The 27,395-nt window shown below is 41.4% G+C and overlaps 1 protein-coding gene and 1 long non-coding RNA gene across 34 annotated transcripts in view; one reads left to right on the top strand and one right to left on the bottom strand.

The window, feature by feature from the left end:
* The window catches only part of LYPD6B (LY6/PLAUR domain containing 6B), a 170,573-nt gene that overhangs the window by 122,466 nt on the left and 20,712 nt on the right, over positions 1-27,395 (top strand). For 4 of the 33 annotated variants that reach the window (XM_070581326.1, XM_070581331.1, XM_070581325.1 and 1 more), the window contains 2 exons: positions 5,212-5,376; positions 6,198-6,351. The exons of 26 other annotated variants lie outside the window; for them this stretch is intronic. The gene's annotated coding sequence lies outside the window, so the exon portion shown is untranslated. The remainder of the gene's footprint in view (positions 1-5,211; positions 5,377-6,197; positions 6,352-27,395) is intronic. 3 more of the 33 variants (XM_070581328.1, XM_070581334.1, XM_070581343.1) reach the window with 1 other exon arrangement.
* On the bottom strand, positions 1,140-25,576 carry LOC139076791 (uncharacterized). Its single transcript, XR_011528750.1, has 5 exons — positions 25,415-25,576; positions 18,293-18,530; positions 16,430-16,558; positions 15,175-15,231; positions 1,140-3,801 (listed from the first exon to the last, which is right to left on the bottom strand). It is a non-coding gene; the product is annotated as an uncharacterized lncRNA (long non-coding RNA).

Here is a 27,395-nt window from a genome sequence, read left to right on the forward strand (position 1 = left end):
AGTCTCCTATAACATATTTCAGAGTGATTTTCCTACAAAATTGATTATCAGGTTTTCCTACATGTTACAGATGAGAAAATGCTTATCTACGGAACTTGAGAGTCCCCCCACCCCACCCCCCCGTATTGTGGAGTGAGACAGGGTTTTGCTTAGGTCACAGCAAAATCAAAGCTTAGAATGTAATCGTTCTTTTGCTGCGACCAGCAGAAAAAATGAAGGTGTTCGGGGCTTCCTGCGTTCTTGGAACCACGTGTCTGGACCATGCATATTACGTGGTTGGTTCTGAGGAGCTCCCCCTGATTCTCCCCTGGTGACACTGACCTTGAATTGGTTGCTCACGCCTTGAAGGTATCTAACTACTTCATGGTATAAAGCTACTTCCAAGGAAGCCAAATCTTGTCATTTCCTGCCCTACATTCTCTCACAGACAAAAGGAACAAAATCATGTGGTCCCACTACCCCCTCTGCACAGACCTAATTTGGCACCTATCTTGATGCAGAAAGCTTGACTCCATCTCCCCAGATTTGATCATTAATTGTTCTTAGCTTTTCCCAAGTTAATTTGCTGACTGTGGAGGCCTCACTGGCTGTAGGTGGGTGGGATGAGAGCTTGGAAGCACCATGTGGTGGTTGGTAAATCTGCTGGCAAATAGTCAAGTGGCCTGGTTTCTTGTGTGTGTTTGTGTTTGAAATGCTATTGATAATAAAGCCTCATTTGTTTAGGGCTCTGTATCAGTTATCTAGTGCATAATAATAAACCACCCCAAACTTAGTGGCTTAAAACAACAACCATTTCATTGGCTTCTGATTCTGTGGGTCAGCCATTTGGGCTGGGCTCTGTTAGTCTCACCTGGGGTCACTCATGCCAGCATACTCAGGTGGTGCCTGGGAAGTCCTTGATCTAGAGGACCTCAGCTGGGATGGCTCATCTCTGTCATGTGGTTTCCACTAGCTAAGTCTCCTTCACATGACAGAACTGACCAGCAAGAAGACAGGAGTGGAAGTTGCATGTTCTATTGTCAAAGAAGGTTGTAGGGCCAGCCCATAGGGGAGGGAGTTGAAAATAGACTCCACCTCTTAATGGAATAGCTGCAAAGAATTCATAGCCATTTAAAATTTATCAGCTCTTAACTTTGATATGAAAGCACTTTGAGATTAGTTTATTTAAAATTATTTTATTTTGCCTTAAACCATCCTGGAGTAGGGATGGTGTTGTCAGCCCATCTGAGATAAGTCTAGAAAACAGAGGTCTTCTGTAACATACCCAAGAGTATAATAATAAAGATAGTAATAATAATAGCAAATATTAATGTTGTTCCTACTATATGCCAAGCACTGTTTTAAGTCCTTTACATGTCATAATGCATTTGGTCATTACAAAATCTTATAAGTACTATTTTTATCCCCATTTTATAGGTGAGAAAACTGAGGTACAGAGAGATTGAGTAACTTCCCCCAATGTCATAAAGCTACTGAGTGGCAGAACTGGGTCCACCCAGGCAGACTGGCTCCACATTCCATGCATTAACCCCAAATGCCTGTCAAGTTAATGGAAACTAAATCTACCTGACTTTTAGCAGAGTTCTATGTTAGACCATGTCGTTTTTCTAGAAGCAGGAGGATTGGCGAGGGACACTAAGCCTTTCTGGGTACACCTGTGTGCCCCAACATGGGTCCAGTCACATCGTAGGAGACCGTAATTGGAGATAATAAAGACATTCATAATCCCAGGGAACAGAGAGTAATTCTCCTGGGTGTGTATGTGGAGGGGATGTCTGGGGATGGTGGTGGTCAAGGTCATGGTGTCACTGCTTGTTTGCTGGGGAAGCATTTGCAGAATGAGAATATTTCATAAAGCCCTCCCTGGCCTTTTGGGTAGCCTCTTGTTCTTGGCTTCAGGTATTCAGAAAGGCTCAGCTCCAAAACAGGAATGCTGTGTTTATTTAGCTTTTTGTTTGAGGACTATCCCAGGCAAAAGGTGGGTTGACAGTCTCTATTTTATACAATATTTGTGGAACTAAATTCAGTCCAAACTCCAGGTAGTACCAGGGAGTTTATCTAAGAATGTGACAAGTTTTGCCGACATTTATAAGGTCACCCTCGCAGCTGTGGATGACTCGGCCCATGGCACCCATATCTTATTAATGGGCCTGCAACCCCTTCCTCAGTTTGAGGGTGTGGAGCACGTTTAGGAGCTAGGACTTTGCATTTAGCACTAGGATGGGGAAGAGACCACCAGTCCAAGACCTAAAGGCAGTTATTCTATCCATCTAGCATCTTCTCTCCATCAAATCTTGTTATCTCTTGACCCCACAAAAAGCCTCCTGCTTCTGATGTCCTCGTCCTCCTGTGTTGACTCAGGTTAGCATCACCGACTGTTCTGGCTGCTGGGAGTGTTTGCCACAACTTCTGCATATGTGTGTGTTCACCCTAGACTCCAGCCAGAATCTGAGCTGGAAGGTAGGCAATCAGGACATGCACAGCCCCACCAGAGAAGGCAGAAGGTGGGATAGGGACTAGGGAGACCTGTGTTGCTGGCTGCCCCTCCCCTTCCATCGTCTCTCCCTTCCCTCACCAGGAAACTCCCTGAGGGCCAGATTTCTTGATTGTAAGCAAGAAAGCCTAGGGCTGCTTTCGGCATACCAGTGGAAACCCTGTCACCTTTATAATCTTTTCCTTCAGCTCATCTTGAAGAGTTTATAATCCTCTCTGGCATTAAGCACTTTTTCCTTTGTGGATGCTTGCATCGTTTGATTCTTATTCAAACCAGCTGGGACAGTTTATCCCCCCCGCACAGAGATGAAAACCTGATGGGCAGGTCTCTACAGCAGAGACTCTCCAAACAGTGCTTTCCTGGTGGTTGCAGCTGAATAGCTCAGCCTGCCTTTAGGACAAATGAGAGAACAGAACACAGGCAGGAAGCTTCTTTCGTTTCCAAGGCCTTTGGGGCTGTTCTTTCCTCAGTATAAACGGAATTGCTTCCTCTGATGGATCGGGCCAACAGACCAGTACTCCTTTAGCTCCCTTCTGTTTGATCAACCAGCACTACCAAAGCCTGCGCCTTTGTTTCTCAGTAGGCTCCACTGATTAATGTTAGTTTGCCTTTGGCTTTGGCTAACAGCGCCTATTTGAGGGGACTGGCGGTGCCCAGGAGAAGGGTGTGTGTGTGGGGGGAGGTAGGTGAGAGGCAGCTCGGCCTCCTGGGACAGTGGCGAGCAGGATGAGTTAGTGCGCTTAGAACACTGGTTTACCACAAGGTCCTCGAGTGCACACAAAAGTCCCTTCGTGCCTCCTGGAGACGAGGTTTAGTCACCTTATCGCCAGAGGATGTTTCAGACGTGGTATTTTCTTGAATTTGCTGCAGTTTTGACTTGCCCTAGGTTTGTTGGGTTTCATTGTTCCCATTTCTTGTTGGTTTTATGACCCGAGTTGTAGGAAGACAATACCTGAAAGTTTGGGTATGCCCCTCCTGTTTTTTTTTCTTCTCTCTAGCAGTAAAGATGGTTGCATAACAACAAACGCAGGAAGGGAATTAAAAACAAAAAAAAGAACTTTGCTCTAGGCTGGCTCTTGGCAAGGAAGGCTGAGCGGGAGAAGATGGTTAGAATGCATATTCACACATCTGCACGTGCAGCCATCAACTTCTAGTCCACAGTAACAGGCACTTTAGCAACTTTCTTATAATCCTTTTATAATCCAGTGGCTCTTTCTTGAAAGGTTGTTATCAGCAATCCAACCAAAGCACAGCATTTCAAATTTAACCTTATGCAGCTCTTGAAATTTCATCTTCAGGAAGTCTTTCTGGAATAGAGATGAAAACAACTTCTGTGTGTAAACATGACAAGCCCATGGACGATTCTCCTGTTCTCACCACAGTCACTTTCCACTCTTAACCTGTGAACATGGAGTCCTGTTATTAGCTGTGTTTCCCCGCCGTTCTCCAAATGTGGATCCATGTTAGGATGATCAGGGCAAGGGTGCTTACTCAGAGATGGCAGATCTGTGTTAACCAGCCAGTGTGGCACCACCAGAAGGACGGTGAATAAATGTGTTTGGAGGATAATGTCACCTGCAGCACACACTCTGATCATAGGGCCCTGGCTTCTCTTGTGTGTTTAAACTTTAGCTATGCTTTGATCAGGCGTGTGGTCAAGCCTTTTTAGTTAGGTTTTCTTTCAAATCTTAGCAGTATATCCAATCAGATTGTTGCTAAAATCACACATGGTGCAAACCTATTTAGGTATTAGCCAGCAGACTCTAATACAAGGCAGTAATGTAGATGGTTACTTGCCATCTATTAAATCAGTTTATTTTCTATATTTTTTAGTAGCACTTCCTTTGTAATTAAGCAGTATTTAAAAAATTTTTTTATTGAACTATATTGACATAAAGCATGGCGTAAAATGAAGGTGTACAGTGTGTTGATTTGATACATTTGTGTTGTAATAGGGTTGCTGCTGTAGTGGTAGTTAACACCTCAGTCATATCACAGAGTTGTCACTTCTTTTTTGTGGTGGGAATAATCAAGATCTAGTCTCTTAGTGAGTTTGATGATTATAACACAATATTGTTGTTTGTATTCACTATGCTGTGCATTAGCTCTCCAGGACTTACTTGTCTACTAGTTGCAAGTGGACAGAATTTTAGCATATCTCTCTGAAAAGGGTAAATTAGAGTAATGCAATATGGCAAAAAGTGGGGAGATTCAGATTAACTGGGAAATGAAAATCCCTAATGCATTCATGGATTTGCTCCTGAGATTGGTTAAGACTCTGAAAGGAAAATGTTTTCAATTTTCAAGTCTTTAAGATGAACTGCCATATTAGAGGCTTTACTTTCACTTGTCAGCATGTGTGTTTACCCTGTTAGAATAAGACCTAGTGTTAGTTTGATAGAAAGCATTCCTAGACTCACCGAGGCAGTGACCAAGAGCAGAGAGCCGGGTGGTGTTCCTGTAGGATTTCTCTCTGCTGAGGTTACAAATGTCCTCTCTGCCATTTCTCCCCTATCTCGTTGATCCCTGTTCTCACCAGAGGCCAAACAGGTAGTTCTGTGGATAGCTTTCCTTGAATTGTGAGCTGAAATGCTGACTTTAAATATAGAGTTTTAAGATGTTAGGGAGGAAGTGACATTGATTTATTTGTTCTGTTCTCGGCCAGCCTGAGAAACCTGTCCTGTCAGGTAATGAACAACTGCCTTTCTCCCAACTAGGGACTTCAAGAGAACGATTACTCACCCCATCATTACCGTTCCCCCTGAGTCATCCAGTTTCAATTGAATAAGAATCTCCAGGCAGTGGACTCTAGGGCCAAGCTTCCGGTTTAGTCATATGAATGATATAAATGTGCCCCGGACGTGGAGCCATGGTTCATTCTGGTAAGATACTTTGTAGGTCCGGGTTTTCAGCTATGTGTCTGTTTGAGAAATTATATTGTCCAGTATAGTCAAAAGTGGCCACCTTAATGGTCAATGTAGAATGATTACATGAGTGACCAGACATTCCAGCTGGCCTGTTGTTGATCTATAGGGCAAAGATATGAAAATGAATGGTGGTGGGGGAACTTCTTGCCTATCTCTTCTGAGTAGTGCTGCTGGTTGATCACTGAGTATTCGGTGGGGATCTTAGTAAAGCCCCATAAGGCCCTGTCCTTGTGATGGTGCTGAGAGAGCCTTGACACTTAAGAAGACCTGTGCCATCATAGATGAGGACTACTGAAAGGTAGCTAGAGTCATTTCCATTTGGCAAATACTACCATCCCCTATAATGTCACTGTTCTCAGTACTATTCTTAAGTCCTATTGTATATAATTTGCATGACAAATAAGAAATTGAATTATCCTAGATCAAATTTGGATGTATGAGTAGTTGTAGAGATCCATATTGATTGGCACATGTGTTTAGTTTCAGTTCATTCCAAAATTCAGTTTGTTTCCAAATTCTTAATATTTATCTTCATTGCAGATCTAGAGAAACTTAGTTTTGAGTGGAGCTATCTATTGAGACTTAGTTGAGCAATCACATGTTCATGGAAGAGCTTGACATGTGGAAAAAAAAATATTCAAGACAAAATGTAAGTTTGTGGGTTAGTTGAAAATCTCCGACCTCTTTTACAGATTCTTAACTAATCCTTCCTGGGTTTAAATAAAATCAACAGTTGCTTTTATAACACCTACTCTGTCACCTTTCTCTATCTTCAGGCACTTGAAATACATCATTGAACAACATCAGAATTAATCCAAGGCCCTTTAGCCGGTAGACTGAGTTCCTTGGGGCAGGAACCTTGCCTTCTTCATCTTGAATTCCTAGGACTAAGAAAAATAATGACTAAAAAAATACTTGTTTTCTAAGCAGGTATGTATGAAATAATTAGTAACTGTGAAAATAAATTGTGATCCTGAAGCCCTGGCAGTTGGAAGGCGTGTCCTACAGGGTCAGTGTTAGAAGGAAACGTGGGTATAGGCGGGGGCAGCTGCTCTGGGATTCTTGGTCACGGCCTGCATGGAAAGGCAATGATGCATGCCCTGTGGCACATTGACTTCACCATTGCCCATGATTCCTGTGTTGAAATAGGAGGACTCAGCCCAGACAAATGCTAAGGAAACACAACCAACTCTTTTATTACTCTCTACAACATTTATAGCCAAGTCCTATACGATGCCCTTATCCTTGAGGCATTCCGACAGTCATTTTAATGATTTATTTTCTTTTTCACAACCAAAAAACAAATAAAATATTTTATCACCTTTTGGGTAGACTTGATGTCTTTCTCTTCAGTTCATCACTTTCTGGGTCTATAAAATTCCCCTTACCTTTCAGTTTTTATAACCCAAGGATAGGAATTCTGTTATTCTCATTCTTTACATGAGAGCTTTTTTTAGTTCAATTTTTTTTAGTCCAAATCCCCAGCCTGTTGTTGCTGTGGTTGGGGGTGGGAGTGCAGGAGGATAGGGAAAGGAGAACTCAAGAAAGGCCAGATGTTTTCAGTAACACATGATCAGAGGGAAAGGTTTTGAATAAGAGACAAATATTTTTTCAGTGCTATTCTCCACTATTTGGAACTATAAGAACATTGGAGCTATTGGTGCTGAAGGAGAAGTGGTTGTGCTGGTTTAAGAGGAAAATACTCTACGACTGAAATTTGCTCTGTGGTTTCTTTCCCAGGATTTACAATAAAAACCACTAATCTCTATGAGAACCCACAGCATTGTGATTACCCCTCTCCATTCTGAATTGTATGTCTTCACCCCAAGCTCCATGCTTTGCAGCTTGCAGGCTCTTTTTTTCTCTTTTTCCCCTTTTGCTCATTTCTCACTCATTTTCCATATGCGTCTTTACATTAAGGTGTCAACAGCAGGATACTCAGACCAGTCATCATGAGCCATAAAAGCTACTTTACCACATGTGTGGATTTGTGAGGGCAAAGCTTTTCTCAGATAGGTGATTTCAAGTCTGAGTTGACCCAGCATGCGATTGTTTCAAGTGATTTGAGATGTCGATCTCCAGTCCCTCTGGTCTCTCCTCTCCACTGAAGACCACAGAATTGAAAGGGACTTCAGGTCCTTTCCTTCAGGGATCCTAATCTCCCCGTGCAGAAATCCATTTGACAGCATCTCTGTTGGCGGTTGCTCGTTCCTCCTCTACTGGAATTATTCCATTGGCGGGAAGCTCCTTGCTTTCAGGCAGCCCATTCCCTTGTTGAGCATTTCAAAACTTGACCCCAAATCGATCTCCCTGAAGCTTTTGTGAAGTCATCTTCTGAAGTAACTTTCTCTTCTCCAACTATTTGAAAAGTTACCAGTTGAAATTTAACTCTCAATTTCCCCTTCGTTGCACTGAAGTTTTCATTTCTCTGGGCAAGCAAGTGGAGGTCTCTCAAATATTCTAATTAAGGCAGAGGTTTTAGACTCCTCTCCACCCGGGGTATCTGTAGCCTTCTAATTAGAAGTGGACGTTGTATTCCAAAGGTGGTCAGACTCGTGGAGAGGAATTTGCTTGGTCCAGATGTTGTAATCTGAAGATGAGGCTCTGCTGTGCATTAGCTTCTTTAAGCAGCAGCACTATTCCTGTATATGACAGGGTGTTTTTAATTACTAGAAAATTCACATAAACTAATTTCTGTCTATCAAGGTCTTGGTTATTCTGTGCCTATGCTGTTGATAACTTGAACCAAAATGCATAACTTTTTATTTAACATCGTGTTGGTTTCAGCTTGATGCTGTCATCTATCAGCTCTTTTTTCAGATCCTGATTGTGTTATGAAACATAATAGCTGTCTTTCCTGGCTTTGTGCCTTCAGTAGGTTTGATAGGAAATCTTATCTTTGTTTAAGTAGTTGATAAAAATGTTAAACAGCTCCAATAAAGACAAAGTTCTACGGTATACTGCTAGAACATTTAGGGTTAAGGCTCATCTGTTGAAAAACATTATTTGCTACCTCATAATTTGCCATCATTTCCACAGTGATAAAAAATTTTATGTATTGCCTTGCCAAAATCCAGGTTGTGTGTGGAATTCCATTGATTTAGTAGCCTGGTAACCATGTCAAAAAGGAAGGGAGATTTGTTTGCCTATACTCTACCTTCGTTTACCTGTCCTCGACCTTACTAATCACCTGTTTCTTTTCTACTTGCTCCCAAAGCAACTGCTTACTAATCTTCTCCTTCATTCATTAAAATTCAAAGAGACGTTTATTTGTGAATCTTCTGTGTCTAATACAGTACTCAATATATGGCATATGGTTCCTGTCTTCAAAAAAGTTTATAGTCTAGAGAAGGAAAGAGATATATAATTATTATACTTTGTTGATAATATACACATATAGTTGGGTGTGTGTTTATATTACTTTCTACCGTATAATAAATAACACCCAGTAAATGTGTGTCCAAGAGAGCAGACAGCTGCCTGGTGGTGAGATCCAGGACAAGTAGAATTTGAGCTGGGCCTTGCAGGGCAAGGAGTTGATGATTAGTTTTAGAAAGGATGGAAGGGCATTCACAGAAGGGAATAAAGCCTCTGTTGATAAGTGGCCTGTGCCTGGATTCCAGACCCTGGATGACCCAGGCAGTTCTGCCTGCCCCCATGACCTCCTGACTCCCAGACCTGTGGCTTGCACTTGGTCATGTTAACTACTGACTTTCTCACCCTTACCTTAACTATTTGACTCGTAGACTTCCAAACTGTGTCTGATTTTTGGCTTTGTTGGGCCATGCAGGCTAATCAGGTGACTACAGGCCATTGACAGGTCCTGTTTGTAGGCACCTACATCCTAGTTACCCCACAGATTCTACAGACAGATTCTAAGACAGTGGTATTTGATCTAAAGGATGCCATACGCAGCCATCTGGGATGCATATCTGATGGACTTTAAAGTTAGGGTAGCACCTATACTTTAAACCAATAACAATTCTACTAAAAAGAGACCGTCCCCCAAACACACACTCTCTATCCCCAGGCCCTAACACATCCAACTATCTTTACTTTGAAATGTCTCATCTGCTTTCATCCTTAGTTGAATCATTTGGGAAGATTTGAAGCTGATCAATTCAGCTGCGTTTGCATTTTCTAGAGCATGAAAAATGGTGTTTCAGTTATTACATGTGGAGAGATGAGGAATGAAATGAACAGCCTGGTATTTTAGATTGCAGGTGGAATTGGCAGCGTCAGTAGTTAGAGAAACGGCTCCCAAGCACGTGAACTGGGTAAATTCCATCAGCACTGCATGGAGAGAGTAAACTTGGAACACGACTATGGCAGTTTTCTTCAAATGCATTTCCAAGCACTCCTCATTTGGTGGGGAAAAGCTTTTCTTTTTCCATTGTTGGACTTCTGTTTCCATCAAATGTGTGGCCAACTGACTAAGATAGTAACTTGAAAAGCTGGCTGGGATCCTGCTTTTAGCATCCTGGCAGGAAAGAGAGATGTTTATTGTAATTGGGGGTACCTTAGCTATTCTTCCAACTGACCATTTCCTCCTGCCTCTTAGTCCTTTCACCTTGTGCTTTGGGAGCCAGTAGTGTTGGGTTTTGTACAGAAAATGGATGTAAGTGACCAAGGGCAATGAGACAACTCATGCATTGCTTTTTGGCTTAGAGGGCGGGCATTTTGGGAGTCAAGAGCGGGATGCTGTGCTGTGGGATCTGCAAGGGGTTGGAACAAATGGCTAATGCTCCGTCAACAAATCTCACGCCTATTGGGCCCTTCATGACACCTTCCCTGCAATGAGCAACTTCAGCAGACAGCACGCAGAGCCTGCTGACAGGACTGATAGTGATTCAGCTAAATTTACTGCTCAACAAGAAGGCTCACACAGTGTCAACTTCTTACACGGCCTGGCACTGTCTCCTTCCCCCAAGAGTTTCTTTGCCACAATTGAAAGTAAAAAAGAGACTGGAAGGACACTAACATTTATTAGAGCATTTACTGTAGGCCAGGCATTGTGAAACATATTATTGTTAGTTCACTTAATTCTCACTGTTTCTTATCATTTACTTCTCACCACAGCCATGAAATGGAAATTTTATTGTGCTGATTTATAGATGAGGAAACTGAGACGAGCAAGTTAAGCAACTTGCTGAGGTTAAATGGTTCCTACCAGTGACGAGCAGAGCCGAAGTTTGGGATCCGGACCAGGTCTTCCTGACTGGCTAAATCTAGGATGCCCTAAGCTTGAGAATAACAAGTGCTCCACTGGAGGCTGGAGATTTCAATACTCGGGCTGAGCAGCAATTAGCACAGCCTTTTTAGATAAAATGCAACACACAGGCAATGGTTCCTTGTTCTTTCCGTTATTGCCATCTGATAATGTCAGAGCTTTAATATTTATTTTTCATCTATTGAAAATGTAAAATAAAGACAGCATCTTGTCACCACTGCAGTCTAGCAGTCTGTGCAAAATTAACTCAGTTTTCTATCATTTTACCATCTCCCCCCATCCCAAATGAGAGTGAGGAGTGCTGCCTTTAGGTCCTGTCCTTTTAGCCCACAACAAACAACCAAAGTGATGGAAGCTATGCAGGAGATGTGCCCTGTTCATAGAGCAGAGCCTGTCCGAGTTCAGAGCTGCATCTCCAGTGACTTCAGGCAGACGCTGGCAGCTAACTCACCTTGCTTTTGAAATTTTGTTTTCCTTTAAACTTGAGAAATGTCTTTAATGCTTTCTTCCGGATACTAATGCATTGTAGACATGATGTTCTAAGGCAAACGACTGTTTTATGAGGTCCTGGAAACCTGTCGGTGGTATATAGTCCTCTCTCTCAACAAGGGTGTATCCCTGTGCTTGCTTCAGCCAGTAGGTCTTGTCAATAAATCCGTCAGAGGCCAGGCCAGTCTGCACAAAGCATGCTTTCTGCCTTCCCGATGGGATGAAAGGCAGCCCTGTGGAGCTTGGTGGGATGGAAATTATTTTTCTTATCCAGCTCAAGACTAAAAGTGTACATCTATCCATTTTCATTCTTGTCTGGCTGCTCCAATGATTGGGAGATTAATTGTTTCTTCATTAGCCAATTTGTAAATTTCCAAGTTTGGGAGTTAGGAAAGAAAGTTCCAGCTATGCCCAGTGATTTTAGAGTCACTGACTAGTGGCAGGAAAGAGAGAGAAGTGCATGCTGGGAGGCCTGCTTTCCTTTCCCAGCGATGCTTAAGTGACATGGTTTAGGAAGAATCAAAAGGGAAGTTTGTGCATCAAGTTATCAGACTGGGGATAAGAGACCCTCAATTTCTCCTGGCATAATTATGGGTCTTCGATGGGGATTAGAAAGCTCTGCAATTATGCAGATGACTTTCAAAGGCAACGCAAGATGTTTCATGTCTCAAACCGAGTCCACCCATCTCCATAACTCTCAGCAGCTAGCTGACAGAGACGATAACTATGGTAAAATCTGGAGCATCCATGTTGACTTGCTTATGAAGCACAGAGAGCTGCGTAACTTATTTTAAGGAGATTTTATATTCCTGACTGGGTGATTAAAAAAACGGGTTCTATTGCTCAGATCAGCACATGTGCCACAAACATAATTTTTCCCCCGGATTTCTAACTGGGATATATTTCTGTTTGCCGTGTTAGGAAGTGCCTGAAAGGTCATTTTGATTTATTATTTTTTAAACTGAGCATTCTGGATGTTGAGGAGTTAATCAGCACAGAGAGTTGCTGTGAATTCATAACGTACAGTGTCTTTTGGAAATGACTCTTGCCACTAATGTCATTGCAAGCAAAGTCACAACCCCTCAGCATTCTCCGTCCTGCAATGGTCACGTGCTTTCCTGCCAGGGGAAAGCTTGTCTTGCTCTGTTGGTCTGTATATCATCTGTATTCAGCCCGGTTTTCCTAAATTTATCCTCGGCAGCATAGTTAGTTTAGGAGTTCTTTTATTTAGATTAGATAATTCACAAAACTGGTAGGAAATTTTCAACCTAAGTTAAAATGGAAACAGCTATAGCTTCAGTCGAAATTTTCTACAAAATTTTATCGCTTTTGTTTATTTTTCTTGACAATGAGAAAAGGAAAGGAAAGACCAGAATTGGAGAGTCTGTCCCTTTGTAACTGGCAAGAAGGTGGGTTCTGGTTTTCTTTTCTCTGGGAAGATGTAGTCAGTGTTTGCTGTCAGAGAAGAGAAACGCTTTCGCTTCAGCAAAGACACTGTCTGTCTCAATAAATACAGTTAGGGTGACGGTAGGCCCTGGGTGAAGAGGGAGGGGAATACTTTTTATGAATGGAATACAAAAAGACAGATTTAATAGGGGCTGTGCTGTGCTTTTTTCCCCTAAACTTCCTAATTCAGTGGGCCATGCAGTAGCAAGTACAATGTTATGTGCTGTTGTACAAGTGAAACCAGCCAATTTAATGATTCTCCGCTTCTGGGGTCATAATTCTTTGGTAACAGTGAGAATTCCAAACCTGCAGCACTTTTTTATATCCCCCAGGGTGCACACATCTCTTTTCTTAAGGTAGGTTTTTTTTTTCTTTTTTAAGATTGGCACCTGAGCTAACATCTGTTGCCAATCTTTTTTTTTCTTCTTCTTCTCCCCAGAGCCCCCCAGTACATAGTTGTATATTCTAGTTGTAGATCTTTCTGGCTCTGCTATATGGGACGCTGCCTTGCTATGGCCTTGTGAGTGGTGTCGTGTCCGCACCCAGGATCCCAGCTGGCGAAAACCTGGGCCACCAAAGCAGAGCCCGCGAACTTAACCACTTGGCCATGGGGACAGCCCCAAGGTGGCTTTTTTGTTGTTGGTGGTGTTTTTCTTTTTTGGGGGATGGGGGGAATTATCTTAGTCTCTAAAAGGAGTCTAAAGTGAGGCGGAAAAGAAACAAATAAGTGTTGAAAAATGAATGAGTTGGAGAAAAGTATTAACCAGGACCTTTTCTTATTGGAAGCACCCTAAGTTTTATTTGTTGGCAGGAAGCCTAACACTGAAGCAAGCTCTGGGTGTGCACTGTGCCTACTGCTCTGAGCCCAGCCTGGCTGGGTGTATGCAGGGGCTGTGTCCTGATCCTTGTACCACCGCCCGTGTTGGTCTTCCTAGGGCTTCGGGGCACTGGCTCTGCCACAGGCACGGTAAAGGCCCTGAAAGGAATCCTGGCCCAGAGGCTTCAGAGGACATTAAATGATTTTTGTTTTCTGACTTCCTAGTTGCCCAAATCTCACTCCCCCCAACCCCAGCTTTACTGAGGTAAAAGTTACAAATAAAAGTGTATATAAAATTGATGAATAAAATTGTGTTACGATGTACAACACGATGAGTTGATATATGTATACATTGTGAAATGATGACCACAATCAAGTTAATTAACACATCCATCACCTTGCAAAGCTACATTTTTCCTATGGCAAGAACGCTTAAAATCTGCTCTCTTAGCAAATTTCAAGTGTACAATACAGTATTATTACCTGTAGTCACCATGCTGTGCATAGATCCTCAGAACTTAGAACTGAAAGTTTATACCCTTTGACCAGCATATCCCCATTTGCCTCACTCCCCAGCCCCTGGCAACCACCATTCCCCTCTCTGTTCTATGATTTCGACTTTTTCAGGTTCCACATCTAAGTGAGATCATCCTGTATTTGCCTTTGTCTGTCTGGCTTATTTCACTTAGCATAATGCCCTCAAGGTCCATGTCTGTTGTCGCCAGTGGCAGGATTTCTTTCTTTTTTATGGCTGATAATATTCTACACACATATACCAAGAAAATATATACCACACTTTTTTTCATTCATTCATCTGTTGACATTTAGGTTGTTCCTATATCTTGGCTATTGTGAATAATGCTGCAGTGAACGTGGGAGAGCAGCTGTCTCTTGGAGATACTGATTTCATTTCTTTCAATTATATACCCAGAAGTAAGATTGCTGGATCATATGGGAATTCTACTGTTAATTTTTTGAGGAACACCTGTACCATATTTCATAGTGGCTGCACCAGTTTACATTCCCACCAGCAGTGCACAAGGGTTCCCTTTTCTCCACATCCTTGCCAACATTTGTCATCTCCTGTCTTTTTGATAATATCCTAACAGATGATATCTCATTGTGGTTTTGATTTGCATTTCCCTGATGATTAGTGATGCTGTATACCTTTTCATGTACCTGTTGGCCATTTGTATGTCTTCTTTGGAAAAATGTCTATTCAGGTCCTTTGCTCATTTTTAATCAGATTGTTTTTTTGCTATTGAGTTATATGAGTTCTTTATATATTTTGGATATTAACCCCTTATAAGATATTGATTTGCAAACATTTTCTCCCATTCCATAGGTTGCCTTTTCATTTTGTTGATTATTCCCTTTGCTGTTCAAAATCTGTGTCAGTTCCCAAATTAAAGCAGTTGAAAATGCCCCTCAGGTGGCCTCACCCACTCTCTGATCTTGGACCAGGCCCTACACCTGTCTGTCCTGCTTGTCTGTGCCTGACACTGGACTAGATCAGTGCTCTTCAAATGTTTTAAGCTATGGAACCCTTTACTGAAATGAAATTTTAAAAAATATCCTAATAAAAGTAATTTTATAAAATTAGGCTCATTCTCATTTAATTCTGGGTGAGGGACCCAGAGTACCCCCACCCCACGCAGATCCCCTTCATCTGTTGGAACCCCAGCAGGCCTGTGGGCTACTTCCAGTCCAACCTGATGACAGGGTGGCTAAGAGCAGGAAGTTCCACTAAACCAGGGCCAGGTAATTTTACCTTTGTCAATCCTGAAGCCTGGAGACAGCGTATCTCACAAGTTTTAAGTCGACCAACCTAAAATGATAATCCATCATAAATTTGTAAATACCAATTTTCATTCTCTTTTATATGCTCTATTCCTGGTAACCAGAGTATTTTTACTGTCATTTTAGAGTATTTTGCTGTTGCACAACAATGTGCAAATGAATGTGGGTGATGAATTCTGCAAAGCATACCCATCTCAACACCTTGAACAATGCCAGCCCCTTCGCCACCCCCTCCTGAATTCCAAAACCTATACTCTTTGCCCCCCACCTCCTACCCCTTTAACCTCTCTACCACACAAACACCATGTCAACTTTCTTAAACTCTGTATGTCAGTCTCCTTCAAAAAGTACTCTCATTGTTTGAAAACCAAAACTCAACTCATGACTCTGACTTTCTGAAACTTCCTTGATTATTTAGTTTTCCCTTCAAACTCTATTCCCACTTCCTACTAATACACATCCCATTTCAGTAAGTCATAGTCTCCCTATTTTCTGCCTCCAACCCCATGGTCATGCTCTTTGTCCGTCTCTCTATCTTTTCCCCATGAAGACGCTCCATCCTTTTTGTCACCTACCAATATCCCTGACAGCTCACCCTCAGGTCCTTCCATGCTCTGTCTTCTCCCTCTCGTGGTACTTAGCAAGGAGGCTGCGTGATGTGACAGCAAAATTACAGAACAGAGAGACAACACTAGGACTACTGTCCTGGAATTCTGCCACTTATTTGCAAGGTGTCCTTGGCTAAGCCCCTTGACCTCTTTGGGTCACAGTTTCCTCATCTATAAAATCTTATATTTTAAAACTCCACAGTGGTTATCAAACTGCTGACCACACAGCAGGTACCTCTTATGGATTTGTTTAGTAGAACTTTGATCTATGATATTCTACTACTATTCTATTCAAGTACCTACTATTTTTGGTATGCTGGCAGTAGAAGTCCTTTAATTATCAGAAGGATATTTGAAATTCTATATCCTCCCAAAGCAAGATTGAAAGTCTAAGGATTTGAAATGGATGTGGAAGACCTTAGAAGCTGGGTAAATAAGTTGTTTGGGTATGATACTCTCTTGAAAACTAACTCAAGGTGAACTCTGTTCTAAGCCCAGTTGGAATGAGTTTGGCAGTCAGTCCCCAAGTCAGTGTAACCTTTTTAAAACTCTGTAGGTACTCACAACCAACAGGGAGAAAGTTCCAGTGAGGATGCCCCCCAGACTATCATAACTTACGTCGGGATTCACTGAGTCAACCGCTTCAATCCAAAACAGCAAAACAGCCCTTTGCTGGCTTCAGGAGATTATGTATTTTACCAGTCCACATGACTTTGCATTCAACTTGTTCCTAGTCAATTATATGCCCTGAAAATAAGTTCTTGTATTAAGTTATGTCCATTGTAAGAGTGAATGCTCTTAGGGCTTCATAAAGGGGTGGCAAATACTTGTTCATGTATGGGACGATTATTTCATTTTGTATCACAGGGAAATATACCATTGTTTTTAGATAACTAGAATGCCTTCAGGAAAATAAGGTGAACGTGTTGCAGTAACCTCTATGGGGAGGGGAGGGGTATGCTAGGTACCACTTACTGCACTGGAGGTTTAATTTGTGATGGGGAAGCTGGTGATCAGTAAAAATTGATGTCCCCCCTCCCAAGCTTGATATATCTAGTGTAGCTTATGCTTCTGGAAGAATTGAACTGTGTTGGAAGAGTGACATTTTGGAGCCAAGAATGGGGACAAGGGAGCTATGGAGTGTGCTGAAAATCCTCAAAGTACCAGGATACCCAAGTCCTGGTTTAGGTTGTGTAGACTGAGCCCCCACACAATGCCTGGTCAGTGTGCAGATCCAAGTGCCTGTCTGCACCCATTCGTTCCCTCCGGCGATGTCTAAGCAAAGGCTCAGCCTGCATGCTTCCTTTTTTTGTCTAAAGAAAAAAATTTTTTCTTGAGACAGTTCCTCTCCTTGGCCAAACTAAACATCTGCAGATTTGTTCTTCGCAGAATTTGCTTATTTCTGGGAGCTTCCCTGCATGGTTTCAGCATTAATAATATGCTTCACTACCTACAAAAGCTACCTCATTTTTAGAAAAGGAAATAGAGTTAGTCATGCTTCATAATCCACTGTCCTTATAGCAGCTGCCACATGTTGGCCGTTTGTACCTGGATTGCCTTCATCGCTACATTCAGATCAGTTTAGGGCATGGACCATGTCTTACTTAAATTTTTATTTCTAGTTCCTCATACAGTGCACAGTAGGTACTCAAGAATGTTTACTGAAGAACTAGACAAGGAATATATATATATATACACACACATACACACAAATATATGGGATATGTGTATATATATTTATGTATATGCATTTTCAATTTTAAAAGTTTATTTGATTAGTACTTTCTCAGCTAAGAAGAACTCCAGAGATAAATTTGGATTGATGATGCCGAAACATGACACTTCCAATCCAGGCTCAACGGAATTACCCACGCAAAAGGAAGCCAAATGTGATGGGTGGCCATGCTGCAGCTGCAGAACGTCACCCAGTTTTCTTAGGGCTGTCCTCCTGCGGGGTCCAGGGAACATGCACTCTCTACTTTCCTTCATAAGCTGTCACTGCCGTAAGGTATAGGAAGTTAACTAAAAGCCTAAGCAGGGGTGGCTCTGTTTTTTTATATAACTACCTGGTAGGTCTCATTAAAGTGTTAAATTCTGAGGTTCTGGAATTTTCCTTGAAGGATTTCATAACCAAATCGGGCTTGTTAGGATGTTGCTTATTACAGCTGCTGCTGTATTCCTGAGGAAAGCTCCTGATTCCGTGTCAGTTTGATACTTCTGTACTTCAGTCTCTATCTCTTTCTCATACAGATTTGCAACCTTTAAGTGTTTTGAGTTAATGGTGAGAAGTCAGATAATCTTTGCTGTAAGATAGGTACTGAGCACTAGCCATGTGACTTAGCACTCACAAGTCCCTGTCTTTCCTGCCTTCTCATTTTAGCATGCAGTATGCACATCCCCTATGCTAGTGTTTGTTCTTCTTATTAAATCCATTGTCCCATAAAGTGTTCCTTAAAAGAAAACGTGATTTTACTTTCATACCTCCTTTCTTCATTCCACAATATTCAGCCAACATTTGGGCCTCGCTCTGTGCCAAACCCATTGCTGGAGATAAAAGACTCCTCCTGCCCTCAGGGAGCTTGAATATGGTGAGAGGGGAGACGGGTACCTCCCTTTGCTCACATTTCTTCTTCCTATTGGAGAATCTAGCACCACAGCCTGAACAGTTGCATGGGCTTCTGGGGCATCCAGGGATTAAAGGCAAGGTTTTCTCAGTGAACTGATTAAAGAAATGGAGGAGAATAATTAGGCTCTGAAGCCCCAAATTTGAACAATCTCACATTAACCTGGGAAAACAGCAGCCTGATTGCCATCCTCCGACACTCCACCCACGGACAGGAAGCAGGTATTCTAGGCTGGCCAGGCCTCCTACCAGCAGAGCCGGGAAGTGCCCCTGATGAGAGCAATTACAGTGACGCCCAGAGCCGGTTCATGATTTGCTTAATCACAGTCACTTCACTGAACTATGGTTTCAGCTTAGGAGATTTTAGGGGGAAAAAAAATGCAAGGTTTGGAGAGAAAGAAAGGAAGCAATTAGGGAGAGAGAATTCAAATGGATTCTCCTGCCTAGTCAGTGTGGGGTTGGCAGAAATGAAGGCAAATGACATCAATGACCAGGTGTAAATAGAAGGAAGCTGATTTGGAAAATGGGTCCTTTGAGTCTTGTTTGGGTGAGAACCATTGAGATCACAAAAGGAAGCAGCTGGTAAGTTCTGGAAACCTTTTTGTATAAGCCCAGAATTTGAATAATGCACTAAATGGAGTGCAGTGCATACATTTAAATATTTATGTACAAATGGCTGTCATTTCTTAGGCTGCTCTGTCATGACTTGATACAGTTGTTTTCAAGTGATCATTTTCTAGATGCTCAGAAGGCATTGTACAGAAGATGAGAATCACAGCAAACCAAAGAAAAGGTAGAAGAGACTATTATAAACCAAATATATCCATCCTGGCTTGCCATTTAAGAAGTTTGGGAGGCAGTATAATATAGGGATTAGGATGGAGGAGCTTGGAATTAGACCTGAATTTAAATTTTATCCATGATTTACTAGCTTTGTAGCCTTGGGTAAGTTAATTTAAACTTAAAGTTCAAATTCCTCTCTTTAAAACCTGAAATTCCTCACCTGTAAAGTGGGGATAATATAAGCACCCACCTCACAGGGGTGTTGTGAGAATTAAATGAATTAATGGTGTTAGGTGTCTGACACCTACAGGCTCTCAATAAATGTTAGCTTAAAAAGGAGGTTATTCTGTGTGAGGGTGCGTGGAGGAAACCATTAACAAATCATTGGAAAGTCAGATCTCTGTGCAGGAACTTTGTTTTAGGGGTTGAAGCTGTAACAGTGGACACAACAATTCCTGGCACATAGTAGGTGGTCCATCAATACTGATTGAATAACTGAACAACTGTGTTAAGTCCATCTAGAGTGTATAAATTGGATTATCTTATGAAATTAATTAAAATGTACATTTTAAATGAGGAAAGTATAAGGAAAGAAATACTGGGTGAAAATTTTGAGTGAGGCAAAGGTATATTTTTCAAATAATTAGCCAAGAAAATGTCCTCTCATTTCCCATCACGGACACAGTTTGATTCCGTTTGCTTCCCTAAGATCACGTGATTTGGGGGAACATTTTTATAAAGTTCTAGATGGTCTCTGCCTGGATGCAGCATTCCTGGTTCCTGTTTGGATAATGTTAAGAAGAGACTGTAGGAGAGAGACAAGCACACATTTAAACTACTGATTATAAATACTCTTTTCTCCCATTTGTTTCCGGATCATGACAATTTAATACCCCCTTGTGATGGAAATAGAGGGTCAGAGGTGCCAGATCCTGGAGTCTAACTGCATCACTGCTCTCCCATTTGTAAATAGGCCCCACCCAGGGTCTCTTATCAAGGCAGGGCTGGTTGGTTCTGCCCTAGTCTGTGTGCAGTGCCTTCCTCTGCTCCCCGGGGTTCCAAGCCCTTGCGTAGAGGGTGGGGAAAGGGATTGACATTCTCTGCCTAACCCCAGCCTGAAGTCATTTCCCAGACAAGAGGTGGTGAACAAAGACTGCCTTTGGAGGAAGACATACAAATTTGCCAAAGAAAGGAATGCAGTTCTGGGACTGCCTAACTCCAGGATTTATGTAAATCATTCAACACTAGTAAAGTTGAAATTATGAAGTGAATAATTTCCACTTGTACTATAGCTAATTAGTCTAAGGAAAATGGTGACAGAGGATGTATTCTGTAACTTCTCAAGAGGTAGCCCTGGAAGGCTGGCTCCGAAGAGAGTTTTAAACATACCTCTAAGACGTTACCTGTGGGTAGCTAGAATTTATTGAGTTTGTATTATCTTCCAGTCATTATTCTAAGCTTGAGACATGTGAACTCACTCACTAGAGGTCATTATTTTTTTATTATCTGCTTTTTATAATGAGGAAACTGAGGCACAGGGAGGTTAAGTAACTTGTGCAATGTTAGCACTAACTTTTAACCCTGGATTCCATATGGAAGGAAACGGAAATGCTAAGAAATAGCCCAGCTATGGCAAAATATTTAGCTTGTCACTTAGCTAGCAGGAATTTCCCCTTACTCTATGTACACAAGGCACCATTGCATCCTTTCCTATGGGAATGGGTTATAGCCCCCTCTTACCCATGAAGCCTTCATGCTAGGGGCTAAGAGAGAGGCTTCCCAGGCCACCTCCTCTTGTCTACTCCAAAGACTGAAATCTGGGATCCCAGAACCTCAAATGCAGGCATGGGAGATGAGCGATTTCTCATATTTCAAAGAGCCTAACAGAAATTGTTCATTTAGATGCACTAAAGCAATGTGGGCTTATGAGTGTATAAAAACTGAGTTTTTTTCATTTGTTCAAATTATCTATCATGTTAATGTAATAATTTTGTTATTTTGTGTGGGTCAGACACTCTTCTTGGCAATTGTGCATTTTTAATCTTAAAAATGGGTAACTATCTTCTACATCTAGTTTAGATAAATCCTTCTAAAGATGCAATCTGGGGTCTAGAGTCGGGGCAAGATAGAAATGGACCTTGGGGATGAAGAAAGTAGAACCACTTGGCCTGTAGTGTAAGAGAGATGGGTAGCTCAGAGTCAACAATCCCCATATCTTGAATGGATCTAATGCTTCTGTTCTGGAAGAAGCCAGTGCTCCTGGCTGTTTATCTTCCTTACATTCATAATCTGCTCTTGTTGCAGACAGCTGTGACTGTGTTCTTACTAAACTCTCAGGGGACTTTACCAAAGGAATTAGCAAAATGTAATTAGGATGGTGAAATTGTTTGGTAATCTCATCCCTGCAATCAAATGATACATTTCAAAGCCAAACAAAAATGCTATTTTGTATCATCTGCTCTTTGGATTTTCAGGCCCCTGGTCCATTGGAGAGAACTATAGAGCTTTAACTATGTAGTAGATGCTTAATCATAAACTACAGAGCCAATTGAGCTCTTTAAGTTTTTAATAACTTCTGCATTCATATGGATCAAAAATCAAAAGACTGAAATGAGGTATATTCTGAGAAGTCTCCTTCCACCTGTTCCCTTATACTATATTTTTTACTTCTGCCCATCCACCTACAGGCCATCACTTCTATTAGTTTCCTATGTATTGTTACTGAGTGTATTTAAGCATATATAAGTAAATATGTATCATGTTTTTATTCCATTCTCTAATGTAAAAAATGACATTAGATAGTCATATCTCTATTTCTATCTCCATTCATCTATATATAGAGAGATATATATATATCTCCTAGAACTTTTTTCACAGCAGGATATAGGGATCATCCTCATTTTTTTAAATGGCTGCATCATATTCCATTGTGTATATGTATATATTTGTACTTTTGTTATCAGTGCCATCCAGTCAATTCTGACTCCTTGTGACCCTGTGTACAGCAGAGTGGAACCCTGCCTGGTCTTTTTTGTGCCTTCCTCTCACCTTCTGGCACAATATCAGACAATACTCTGCTGCTATTCACAGAGTTTTCATGGCCAATTGTTTTGGAAGTGGGTGGCCAGATCCTTCCTGATATGTCTTAGTCTGGAAGCTCTGCTGAAACCTGTGCACCATGTGACCCTGCTGGTATTTGAAATCCTGATGGCATAACTTTCAGCATCACAGCAACGTGCAACCACTGCAGCATAATGACCAACAGATGGGTGATGTGGTTCGCTGAATGGAAATGAACCTGGGTTGTGGTTGTGAGAGCGCCAAATCTTAACCTCTAGACCACCAGGGCTGGCTATATATATATATATATATCTATGTATACACACACACATACACACACACACATGCATATACTCTTTTTGAGGGACACGGGTTGTTTCTGATCATTTGTTATTACTAACAGTGCTGCAATAACTATCATGGCAATATATTATTGTGCATGTATGCAGGCTATATGTGGAAAAAATTCCCAGAAGTGAGATTTTGGGTCAAGGGCAAATGCATTTGAAATTTTTTTTTTTTTTGGTAAAGAAGTTTGGTCCTGAGCTAACATCTGTTGCCAATCTTCCTCTTTTTGGTTGAGAAAGAGTATCACTGAGCTAACGTCTGTGCCTATCTTCTATTTTATGTGGGATGCCGCCACAGTGTGGCTTGAGAGTGGTGCTAGGTCTGGGCCTGGAATCCTAACCTGCAACCCTGGGCTGCCAAAGCAGAGTAGACGAACTTAACCACTACACCACTGGGCCAGCCCCTTGAAATTTTAATAATGTTACCAAATTGCTTCTTAAGGGTCACATTCCCACCAGCAATATATAAAAATGACTGATTTCCCATGGTCTCCTCAAAAGAGAGTGTCAGAAAACATTTATATCTATCAGACTAGTGAAAATTTGGAAGTTATAAAGTATACTTTTACTTTATACTTCTCCTACTCGAAAAGATGCTTAACTTTTCTCAAGGCACTTAAAGGCCATTTTACTTATGTACTTATTTATTTATTTTTGGTGAGGAAGATTGTCCCTGAGCTAACATCTGTTGCCAATCTTCCCCTTTTTGCTTGAGGAAGAGTGACCCTGAGCTAACATCTGTGCCGATCTTCCTATATTTTGTATGTGGGACACCACCACAGCATGGCTTGATGAGTGGTGTGTAGGTCCGCCCCTGGAATCTGAACCTGAGAACCCCAGGCTGCTGAGGCGGAGCTCGCAAACCCAACCACTATGCTACGGGGCTAGCCCCTTATTTACTTTTCTGTGGAATGTCTATTAATGTTTTTTGCTAGTTTTTCTGTTGAGTTGCTGATAATTTTCTTATTGATTTCTAGCAGCTCTTTCCATATCAGTGAGATTATTCATTGTTTTGTCTGTGGTATGAGCTGAAAATATTTTCCCCAGGTCATTATTTGCTTCTTGACTTTGCTTATGGTATTTTTTTTTGCCATGCAGAAGTTATTGTGTACTGTAATTGAATTTATCAAATTTGTCAAATTTAATTTTATACTTTCTGGGTTTTGAATCATAGTTAGAAAGGCCTCTCCCCACTCCGAGGAAGTCACTCATATTTTCTTCTGGTGCTTTTAAAAAAACCATTTTATTATGGAAAATTTTAACCATATACAAATTAGAGAAAATAGTATCATAAATCTCAACTACCCATCGTCCAGCTTCAACAGTTGGGAGTATTTTACCAATCTTATTTTTCCTATTGTCCCATCCATTTTGAGAATATTTAAAGCAAACTCCAGATATCATATTATTTTCTTTGTAAGTGCATCAGTATCTGTCAATAACATATAAGGACTTTTGTGAACATAACCTCTATATCATTATTACACTAATAATTCTTTAAGATTGTCTAATACATTCTGTGTTAAACTTGTCTCTTCTGAAACTTTTATGGCTTTGTTTTTTGTGTGTACAGTTCAAGGTATGTATCCAACATTATTTTTTCCTGACCTAGTTGTCCCAACTCAACTTCTTAAAGTATATCCTTACCTTACAGGATTGAGAAGCCACCTTTACCATGTAACAAATTCTCATGTGTATTTGAGTCTATTTCTGGACTTTCTATTCTATTCCATTTGCTTATCTACTCGTATGCTATTACTATACTGTTTTAATTATTGTAGCATAAGAGAATGTTTTAATGTCTATTAGGACTAGTCATTCCCCAAATGAAATAATAAGTCATCTACTCCAACTCATGCTATATAAAAATGGTAGAAAATCATGGTTCACAATCCAGCCTCCTCAGGTCAAGGATGGGCCTGGTGATTTAGAAATCGACAAGGAATGGAGTTGGTTGTGTGAGAGTGAACATGGTTCCTGAGGAAAGAAATAGTAATAACATAAAGGCGGGAAACCCCGGGTCAGGACCTTATCTAGGATAGGGGAGGAGGAAGAGGAACAGGAAAGGAAAAAGGACGTGGTTTTGGTGATTGAAGCTTGCTTCTCCCTTGCAAATAGCCAATCCTGATTCTCTTTGGCAAAGTCATAAAGGCCGATGGTAGAGAAGGTTGAAGTATTTGCTATATGCATGCTCTATGGAACCGATCAGAGACAGCATGCTACAGAGCAGCAAGGGCGTGGGTGAAGTATGTCAAGGAGGCTGTGCCATCATTCTGCTCTGGGCCATTCACAGGCCTGGACAGGCAGTAACCCTGAACTCCTGTGTGCTGGCTTGTGCCTCTGAAGGTGCAAGAGTGAACCTCACCATGCATTTCCTAGGAAGAGGGATGAAGATGTATTATTTTCAGCCCTTTTTCCAGGAGACAGTACTAAATCTACCTAACAAGATAATTTTACAGGAACAGATCTGAGAGAGATGACTTCTAATATGAATTATCGTGGGAAAGACATCTAAAGTATTTAGCAGGGGCAAATTATGATATTTTTCCCCCTTTTGAAATGCACAAATCTGCTAGACTCTGTCCGCACCTTCACAAAAGCCCAGAGAATGATAAAGTGGTCAAGCATGGGGATAAGGCCTGGATTCCGGAGTGGACGGAGACCGAACCCAGATTACTGCATTCTGACTTCATTGCCCAGAAGACACCCTTAATAATCTTTGGCATAACCCGTAACCTCCTCATCCCCAGTTCCCTCCTTATAACCTGCCGATTAGCACACCACACTTACCTCAGAGGGATGCAGGGAAGATTAATTAGTGTCAGATGGGAAAGTTCTTTGACGATGAGTCATTTGGTACTGTGAGTGTGCTAATTTGAGGCTGCACAGCCATGAGTTGGGGTAAGTGCCTGCTGCTGAAACCCAGACACCAAAGCAAATGGAAATCAGTCTGCCTGAGTTAGGGGAATGGACTTTGCAAACTGAATGAATAAGTGAAGTCTACCTTATTCAAACGATTGTTCAATGATTACTTACTGAGTATCTATCCAACACAAACAGTACTGGGACAGCCATGGTGGCATTAGGGGGAAGGTTAATGAGTTATGATAAGTCCTGAAGTACAGGCACTATGCTGGCTGCTGGAGAGGTTTTTACCCACAATGGAAGACGATAGCCCAGAATTACCACTCCCTGGACCAGAGGTCTTCTTTGCCATCAGTGATGTGAGCTGGCCGTCAACTACAGTGGGGCTCCACATTCTGGCATACTCTGAATAATAAGGAGGGTCATTGGTACTTCTTCAGTCTCCTCACTTTCCAGATGTCAACCTTGTCAAATCCCTAAGCTAGTCGTCTCTCTTAGATGCTTTCTGTGAGGAGAATTTTGTGTCCATTAACAAAAAGGGAATAGAAAAGAGAAGAATCCCTCTTTTGGCCTCTTTGACCTATTGCATACCACTGTTTTAAAAAGTACATTCAAGCTGTGTTTTATTTTAAGCACAAGGTAAAAGGGACTATTTGAGGCATTATCATAGAACACTTTCTTTGCCAATAAGGAGTTTTATGGTCTGGAAATTGGTACAGAATATGGATGAGATCTCAATGTACATTCCAAGCTGAACTTTTTTTTTCTTCTCCCCTTTCAGATGTCCTTGAGTGAGGGTAGCAGGGAGTGAAAAAGGAGGAGGAAGAAAGAAAATTGATTAAGAAAGGTAGTTTGAGTAACTTTGGAAGGTGAAGTAAAGGGCTTCTCTGGGCCAATGAGGCTACTAAGAACATTATCCCAGTAGGAAGGTTTGGACTGCTGAGGACAAGAGGTAACCATAGAATAACCAGAGGGCAGTTCAGGAGAAGGTTCTTCATTTAAGTGAGAAGCCTATTGCCATGCAAAAAGCTAGTGTTGTTTCTTGAAATAAAAGATTTTAGGAAGGAGAGTATAGGCCAAAATACCATGGCATTAATATGGGACTCCATATTAATGATCAATAATATTAATTCAGTGTTTAGTGAATTCATTGCATTTAAATAAACTTATCTCTCTGTGCAAATATTTATAGGTCCTATAATGCAGTAGGAGGGTGCAGCCTTGAGTATCCTAAAGCTTCAGTGGGCTTCCGTGCTATTTCCATAACAATATGTGGTATTTTTTCTCAGCTCATTTATCTTGGCTGTCTCTCTACTTATTTAACAATGTTTTTCAATGATGGTGAGAGCAGAAAATTTTTGTGGGGTTTGACCTTTTTCTGGAGGGGCAAAAGGTGAATTTTTGTGCGGTTTTGATATTTACATGAGATTATAAAATATTCTTTAGCCAGATTTATCTTCGGTTAATATTCTCATTTTCTTTCTAAAACCTTCATTCTTACTCTGATTGGTTTGTGGCATAAATCAATTGTTGGAAATCCAATCATTGGCGTCCTATAACCCAATGGTAACAATTGCTCTTCTGCTTTCCTAGTAAAGAGGTACTGTTTATTCACTGTAGCTGTTCCTATCAACAGCTCTGCTATAACAAGCCAGGATCCTGGTCCAGAGTGGTTCTATTCCTGGTATTTCAAGTCTTGATGCAAGGCTTAGTCAGGGTCCTGGAAGGAACCAGATGGCATATTCAGAGCGGTGTTATTTTAGAGAATCGACAAGGGGCTGTCTACAAGGGTGTAGGCTAGATTTGGGGAATCCAGTAAGTGATAGTACTGAACTCCGGACTTAGGAACAGAGAAGAGCCATTTTTATCCTTAGGCCTAAAGGACGAGGGGAGAAAATGGTTACCA

Source organism: Equus przewalskii, chromosome 17, assembly GCF_037783145.1.
Source record: "Equus przewalskii isolate Varuska chromosome 17, EquPr2, whole genome shotgun sequence".
NCBI classification, from domain to species: domain Eukaryota; kingdom Metazoa; phylum Chordata; class Mammalia; order Perissodactyla; family Equidae; genus Equus; species Equus przewalskii.